This window comes from Diceros bicornis, chromosome 23 (assembly GCF_020826845.1).
Source record: "Diceros bicornis minor isolate mBicDic1 chromosome 23, mDicBic1.mat.cur, whole genome shotgun sequence".
NCBI lineage: Eukaryota > Metazoa > Chordata > Mammalia > Perissodactyla > Rhinocerotidae > Diceros > Diceros bicornis.
Window position 1 is genome coordinate 12,475,391 of NC_080762.1, and position 8,830 is coordinate 12,484,220.

General features: G+C 41.9%; 1 pseudogene; it reads right to left on the reverse strand.

The window, feature by feature from the left end:
• Positions 1-1,317: 1,317 nt before the first annotated feature.
• LOC131420323 (protein lin-28 homolog A-like) lies at positions 1,318-2,335 on the reverse strand (annotated as a pseudogene).
• Between the last annotated feature and the right edge of the window lie 6,495 nt (positions 2,336-8,830).

The following is an 8,830-nucleotide window of genomic DNA, read 5'->3' on the forward strand; positions in this document are numbered from 1 at the left end:
GCCCATCCCTGGGCAGCACAAGATGGGTACAGAGGTATCATCCTGAAAACCAACCCAAATTTTTTTACAAACATACATTCTTTGTGCATGGTAGGCCTGGCCCAATCCAGTGAAGGGTGGATCTGCTATGTAAAGTGAGGCCCGTGCCCTGGGATTGGAGGTCTGGAACAGGAAGCCATAATTACAAGTGTAGACAGCCCTCGCCTAATCTTGGCTTCCCCTCCATGCCTTCCACCTGGCCCAGCCTCTCCTAACCTCTCTGCACCATCTTTCCTGTCCAGACTAATTTCCAACCTTCCAGTAGAAGGAGATCAAGTCATGAGGCAACCCAGTTTAAACCCAGTCTCCCATGAAACGTTGAAGGTGAAAGAGTTTCAAGGACACTATGGCAGAAAACCCAGCGTTCATTGGCAAAAGTGAGGTGATCTCAGAGGCTCCACACTCCACACTCCAAACAGTTGTTCTCTGTGGCGATAGAACAACAGAAGGTATTCCTGCTGGGCAGCCCCAGAGCTGCTGCCCTCTTATTCCTGAGATGCCTCATGTAGCTGAGAACACAGTGGGGAAATGAGGGCCTTAGATCAAAATACACAGGAACACCAAACAAGAAGAAAGTTAAAATGCACAAGAGACACCATTTGCACACAGCGAGTGCACTTGGCATCCTGAGAAAGTGGGACCTGAGGTGCAATTATCCAGGCAGCAAATACACACAATCGCTCTGGCCCAGAATGGGGTGGGAGTGAGCTTAGGAGCAGTGGGTCTGCAGCTCTTCCTCCAACCATCCTTTTGCCTATCGTCACAACCCGTTGCTTGGGACAGTTCTCGGCGCCCTATCCCAAGTGTGGGTTATAAGGGAACAAGACATGGAAAACCCCTGCCTTACCCCTGAGAGAGTCCCTCCCACAGAAGGTAGTGGCTTGTGCCCATCAATCTGGTCTCATGCTTACTCTTTTCACTCTGCCATGGGAAATATTATCACATACACTTATTTAAAAGGAAAACAACTTCCCTATCCAGGCCACTTTCAAAAGCTGGAGATTCTAGGGGTGGAGACTCAGGTAAAGCATGCAGGGAGGGATTTCCCCAAAGCCCTCACACGGGTTTGGACAGAGTGTGATTGGAGTTCCCTTGCCTCCCCCGCCCCACCCTGCAAAAAGGGAAGAGGAGGTAATGTTGTGGACCCCGGCCTGAGTCGACTCAGGGCAGTGCCAGCTGCCCCCTACCCACCCTGTCCCCACTTTCTCCCCTCTGCTGATTGATGACTGCCCTTTGAAACCTCCTGATTGCAAAAGCATAGCCCCCACCCTCTGCTGCTCAATTTTGGGCCTCTGGAAGCAGGGTATGGCTGTGGATCTCTTCTTCCTCCTGAAAGTAGGTTGGCTTTCCCTGGGAGCTGGGGGCCTGTGGGGACTTAGTAGACACGAGGCCACCGTGTGGCTGATGCCCTGGCAGAAGTGGCACTTCTGGGGCTGAGTGGCAGCCTGCATTGCTTTGCCCAATGGTCTAGACCTCCATGGTTGTAGCACTCGTCTCCCTTTGGTCTGCGCCTGCATGTTCTTCCTTTTTGGACGCCTCTCACTCCCAATACAGACCACCCACCAGGTCCAGAGCCGGTGACATGCACAGATTCTAGGCCCTTAGCCGACTTCTTAAAGGCGAACTCCACCGACTCATCCTTCTTCAGGCTCCAGAAGCCCTGCGTGTGCGGTTTACTCTGGGCACAAAGACGTCCATTGAAGGTCGAGTCCGGCCCCTGCGCTGGCGGTCGTGGGCAGGAAGCCCAACCCCATGCACACGACGAGCCACTTACAGAGGCTTGCGCGGTGCTGCAGCTGCGGGGCCTCGGCTGCGGGGCCGCGCGCTCCCACTCCTCCTGCAGCACCGTGCCGCTGCCACTCGCAAACTGCTGGCTGGACACGGAGCCCGTGGTAGCCGGCTGAGCCCATGGTCCTGGGCCCCTGGTCTGGCGGCTGCTGGCCCCTGAGAAGTCCAGAGGCAAAGGGGTGGCGGGGGAAGAGGCTGCTGCAGCATCTCCAGCGCTCCAGGCGACGCTATGACACCACCATTTGAAACCGTGATGTAGAGCTATAGGGTGAGGAGCGTGTTCAGAGAAGACTGTAAGGAGACAGGAGAGGTTGCTTATGGCAGACCTGCGCACTCCAAACCCCTTAGGGACAGGTTTAGGCAAGGGCAGGGGGAATGCATTGGAGATTGGATTAGGTGATGGGCAGGACGTCAGATATTCAGCATCTAGACTCTGAGGCCGCTCTGGGAAGGTGGACTTGGGCCTGAGGTACTGGGAAGAATCTCTGTAACAACCATTAGAGGCCATGTGTCTGAAATAATTCAGATGAGAATAAAACGGCACTTAGCTGTGAAAAAATGTGCTTTATTCAAGATCCGGTCATCACTGTAGATCTACTAGCTCCCACCCAGGTCCAACCACAGTAGCACCTAATTGAAGTCACTGCTTTTAGTACCTGAAGAAAAATATGCCATTTAATTTCTCGGAGTTTCTTTTTTCAAGTGTGTCTAACATGAAAACAAATGTATTTTTTCTAATTTTTGAAATAGGGAACATTTCTTTTTTAATTTTGAGCTCTCTTTGGTCTAAATCCTCCAAGACTAGTCAGTTCACACCTGTTGGTGTCAAGCCCTCTGGCATGAAATAAATAGAACCAGGACAAGGGTTTCTGATTCACCAACTATTTTGAAAGTAAGACAAGACAGTACAAAAAGATAGAAAACCTTTGCATAATTGCAAATTATTTTGGCCTGTCTCCCCTTTCCCTGCTCCCCACTTTGTAGTAGGCCTAGAGGAGAGAGACAAGATGGGATAGAAGAAAAAACGAGGGCAAAATGAGTTTTACATCTTCTGCAGTTGACAGCATTGTGCTTTCTACTACTTAACGATACCAGATTATGAACAATTTGTAAGTTTTTTCATAATATAAGTGCCTATCTTCATCAGAGGTATTTTATTTTTCCTCACCAAGACCATTCACTCTTATTTGCTCAGTGAAATCTCAGTAACATGCATAAGAAATAAATCATCGAAATTTAGATGATTTGTTTTTAGCCATAAGTGGTTCCCATCAGTACTCGCATCTATAGCACTCACTGCATATTTACCATGCATTATTAATTCTCTACGCTCACTGAGGCAAGTATCTCAGTCGTAAAACTCCTTTCTATTCTATCAGAGTTTATAGTGTATAGTAGATCCTCAATACATATGAGCTGATTTACGCAGCTGTGAATGATAGCATAGGTTCAAATTCATTGATAATCCCGATTGGAAAGTTTGAGATGTGTTCACTGCACATGGATAGGTTAACGGACATTTATCAGTGAAATGTCTGGTGGATAATGTGAGATAAAATGAGAATATTCCAGCAAAAAAAAGGATTTCTGAAAAGTGGGCAGTTATTTATGCAATGAGAAATTTACAAAAGAATAATGATATATTCCAAAGCTTGTCTTGATAAGATTTACACTCTTTAGCATTTTCCAAAGTTAGAGGAAAAAAACGCCTATTAGAAATCCTTTTTGGAATCAAATATGGTGTTTAACTACAATCTTTATTGCAATTTGCATACATATGTACTCTGCAGAGAACTTTTGTTATCAGTTTCTCCTTATGTTATTTTAATTTGCTGAGGAAGATTAGCCCTAAGCTAACATCTGTGCCAATCTTCCTCTGCTTTATATGTGGGTCACCACCACAGCATGGCTGACAAGTAGTGTAGGTCTGCGCCCAGGATCCAAACTCACGAACCTGGGCTGCCAAAGTGGAGCACGCTGAATCTAACCACTTCGCCACAGGGCTGGCCTCTATCAATTTCTCTTTATTGATGAAGACAGAGCAGTTGCTGTCTCCCTTGTTGACCACAACTTGCATATATACTGCATCTGTCAGTTACACTGTATTTCTCTTTGGTTTGCTCCATCCTAGAAAGTACCCATATATAATTTTCTTTTCCTTGTTTCTGGATGTAAATGTTTCTCTTTCTGATCTGTTATATCAAAGATTGGGGTTATTTTGAAATATTAAGAAACAAGTGGAAACTCATATGGCGGAGATTTCTTAAAGAAATATTTATCACCACTTTTGGAGTGATAAGCAGCTATTCTGTCTTCGCTGAAGACAAAACAATTGTCCATATGCTTAAGTTGCTGGAAAGTGCACTTAGAATAGAAACAAGAAAGAGTTTCCCTGCAGTTAGTGTTGCTGGGCCCTTGAATGGGTGACATAGGTGGTGCGGCTATGGAAAGATGATGGCCTCCAAAGATGTTTGTGTCTTGATCTCCAAAAACTATGAATATGTTACCTTATATAACAAAGGAACTTTTGTCGTCCCTTTTGCAGATGTGATTGATTTAAGGATTTTGGGATGGGAAGATTATCTTGGATTATCCAGTGTAATCACAGGGGTCCTTATAAGAGGGAAGCAGGAAGGTCAGTGTCAGAAAGGGAGATGTGACCATGAAATCAGAGGTCACAGAGTTGGAGAGAGATTTGAAGATGCTACACTTCTGACTTTGAAGATGGATGAAAGGGCCTCTGTCTAGCCAAGGAAAGCAGGTGGCCTCTAGAATGTGGAAAAAGAAAAGAAACGGATTTTCTTTATGAGCCTACAAAAGGAACAAAATCCTGCTGACGCCTTGATTTTAGCCCAGTGAAACCCATTTTGGACTTCTGATCTCCAGGAGAGTATCTTAATATCTTAATAAGGTTATGTTGTTTTAAATCTCCAAGTGGTGGTAATTTGTTACAGGAGCAATAGGAAATGAATACAATGGTTTATATCTAGAATTAAAATTTGAGGGTCAGATCAATTGTATGTGTTTCCATCTCCTTTAATACAAATAGAAATTGTCAGCCAAAGCAAGACGGAAGAAAATTTGTGGCCACCCACTAACAATCAATAATACTTATAAAATGCTGTTGACTTTTATGGACAAAATGTAAGAAAAGATCAATCAGTGAGTGTTTTTAAGAAATACATATATTTTTTCTTTTTGTTCGGATTCCTGACTTTTAATTGTAAGTGTACGCTACTTGAAAAGGAGAAATTGCCAATAGATATTTGATGATACTAAAGAGGAAATTCAATTATGCTTGGCATGAATGGTGGAAAACTGTAGGGAATTGTTTCCCTTTTTGTCTAGCCCTCTAATGTAAACAGTCCTTTAGGAAGATGTAACTTTTTTAGTGATGTTAAATCCTGTCTATAAGAATGAATGACACTGGCAGCAAATACTTAACAAGTCCTGGTTTACTGCCCATCCATATCCCTTTTTACTCTGCCTCAGCACTTCTCTGTTAGTTTCAATTTTAAATGTCAAGCGCGACCAAGGTGGGACTTATGGAGAAGGGAATTTATAAACACAATGTATTACAAGTGTCTTGTTTTCCTTCAGAATTGACCAAGTTTACCAAGATTTACTGTGCTTTTATCTTTCCCTGTACAGTCGGGAAGATAATGTTGGTGAGAGGGGTCCTATGGTCAGGATAGGACCATATTTAAGCCATGGTGACTCTTAGGGAGGGATAATTCCAGAATCTTCCCCTTAAGTCCACCCACTGCCTAATGGCCTTTATTGTCAAGAAATCTCATTTCATGTCTCAGTGGAATGTGTTTGGGGAGGTGGAGTGGATGAGAGGAAGTAAGTTCCTTGAATAGGGTCAGATTACATATTCTGTGAGTGAATGAAAAAGAGTTGACTGTAATCAGAGAGACACATCTTCTTTGGCGTCAAAGGAAAACATATCTACACACATCTGCATACTGCCCTCTGGAGATTTTGTTTAATAGAGGTTAGAACTGTGGGCTCTGTGGACAGACTGTATGTGAGATTTGGATCTGTCACTTAGATGCTGTGACCATGTAGAGTGTTGTGTGGCACTTATATAACTTTAATATTATCTTACATTGCAGGATGTTGAAAAATAGAAAAAGGAGTAAGGGAGGGGACTTTGCCACTCTAGTGCTTCCAATGTATGCTCACATAGAGAAATATGAAGGAAGAAACTATCCCACAATTATATGAAATATAGTCATTTCAATTTCCTCTTTAGACGTGTAATGCCTTGACTCATGACGCGTTGTAATTAGGTACATTTTCAGTTTCTGAATGCATTTTAACAATAGATCTATCTTATTTTAAATGTATTGGATGTATACTATCACTAACCTCAACAATTCTTATTTTAGAATTTTAGTGGGAGGGATTGAGAAACAACCACTGTTGTTATTCTTGAAATTTATTCTTAAAGTTGTGTTACTAGATTGAATTACAGCCATGAAATGTTAGTGCCCATGCGCTGTTATGGATTTCAGTTATCCAAACAAAATCTCTTTCTTTAATAGAAGTCTAATAAAAACCTCACTAATTATGCACATAACCAGATATTTGATCTAATCCATTGGAAAGTCTGAAGATACTCACCAGCCTTGACATCCAATCTATTCTTTTTGTATTTTATTCTTTTTTGAAACATAATCATTCTTTCATTCTTAGAAAAAACATCCCAACACTATTTTTAATAATAAGGGAAATCCATCCTAATTCCGTTTATTCCAGTAGCAAAATGGGTAAAGTTTGAAGTAGGGGTAGAGATAGAAGAATTTTTTACTCTTGGCTGCTACAGCAAGCAAGGGCTAGCTTTATGGCAGGCGACATGTGTCATCACACCTGGTTCCCATGTTCAGAGGAGTCTGGTGCTTGGTTTAATGCTCTACTATCCTTTTGATGAAATTCTTACTATACTATTGTTGAGCATGTGGTGAATAGAGGAGACACCCTGGGGTGGCAGCCTGTGTGAATGTTTGTGATCTACCAGCAGTACCCGATGGCTCTGGCGCAGGCCCCTGGGCACAGCGTGCAGCATACATAGCAACTGGCCTAGCCTCGGGGCAGTCTGAGGAGCTGCTGGGTTGAGTGGGTGACCAGGGAAAGACTTGGGACCAGACTGGCAGTGTTGACAGTGGCAGTAGCAGAAGTGGCAGCTGTACTCCAGGGGAAAGCAGAGGTTCCTGGCAGCCCTGGGAACTGTGGAAGGCTGGCTTGCCCATTAATTTCCCAAGGGAGCTGGTTCCTGCAGCTTCTGCCAAATATTAACTATGGTTTAGTGCTGGGATAGGACCTGCTGGTGCTCAGGCAGTAAACTTTGCTGGTCAATTATTACAAGGTAAAAGCATATGCATGGACATTGCAATAAAGCAAATCAGAGAGTTATTAGAATTATTCAAAGCATTTAGAGTCTCTGGTTTTGAAAACTGCCTCAATACTGTAAAACAAATATACACAGGCTTACCAATAGAAATCAAACTTAAAGATTGTACCATTAGCAGTAGATAGAAAACTCTATTTATATATGAAGTTTCAGATGAGCAAATTATTAATGAGGAAGACATTTTTAAGTTATTTTTCTTATAATTGAAGGTATAGCAATAGAATACATAAGTAGGTGTTTTCAGTTATGTAGAAATCATGAAGCCTTTTTTAGCTTCTTGAATAACTTCTACAAGTTACAAGAAATGTAGGAGAAAATACTAAAATGCCACTGTATATTATTTAAAATTAAATTCAGACTTACACAAAACTTATTTTTATGAAAAGTTAAATCTTTTTAAAAAAATTGCTCTGTGAATCAACTCAAATGACTAAAATTGATATTTCAAAATAGTTTATCAGAAATTTATCCCAATGTTATCACTGTTTATAAAATATTCTTCACAGCTCCAGTAACAGTTCACCAGCAGAAAGATTCTCTTCAAAATTAAAAATATAAAAAAATCAATTGTGGGGTTGGCCCCATGGCCCAGTGGTTAAGTGTGGCGTGCTCTGCTTCAGTGGCCTGGGTTTGGTTCACGGGCGTGAACCTATACCACTTGTCAGCGGCCATGCTGTGGCAGCGACCCACATACAAAATAGAGGAAGATTGGCACAGATGTTAGCTCAGGGCGAATCTTCCTCAGGAAAAAAAAAAAAATCAATTGTGATGGATTTGTCAAAACTGATCCACATCACATTCATTTATATTGATTGAAAATGAATTGGCTAAAAGTATACATTTTGATGACTTCATAATAAAGTTGTAGAAAGGTGAGTCAAAAATCTTATGATCAATCAAGATATCCCATTAATAAAGTATTCTATTTATTGAATTATTTAAAATTATAACACCAAAATATTATTTTTATGACATTTTCTATTATTTATGTTACTGTTTCTCTTTTTGTTTTATAAGTAATAAAAGTTTTAAAGGAAAAATCTTTATATTTTAGTACCTTTAACAGCACTTTTTTCCTACTCTTTGAACAAGGGGCCCCGCATTTTCATTTTGCATCGGGCCTCACAAACTATGTAGCCAACCCTGATAGCAAGATTTAGCATTGAAATTCCTTTCCAGATGTTTTCTCCTTGAATCCTTACTTTTTACAACTTAAGCTGATAGGCCCAGTAGAAACAGAAATGTTTAATGTTTCAGAACATTTGCCTGTCAGCACCCAAAACAACACAATCACCGAAGAAGTTTTGTTTTCCTATGAATTGTTAGCATAGCCCCCAGTCTCTCAGCCCTCTGGTTCTGCCCTGCCTACCTGCTCTTGGAGATGGAAAGGCTGGTTCCCTGGTGTTTGGAGCACAAAGTTGATACATTCTTACCAATGGAGGATATTTTGTAGTCTTCACTCAATGTGACACTTTCCTGTTGACTTACCATTCATAGCTCAATGTCCATTTGTTTGACTTCATCCTCAGAGTCTTGGTCAGCCTGAGATGACAATGACAAGAGGCTCAGGTGTTCTGGTGGCCTCCA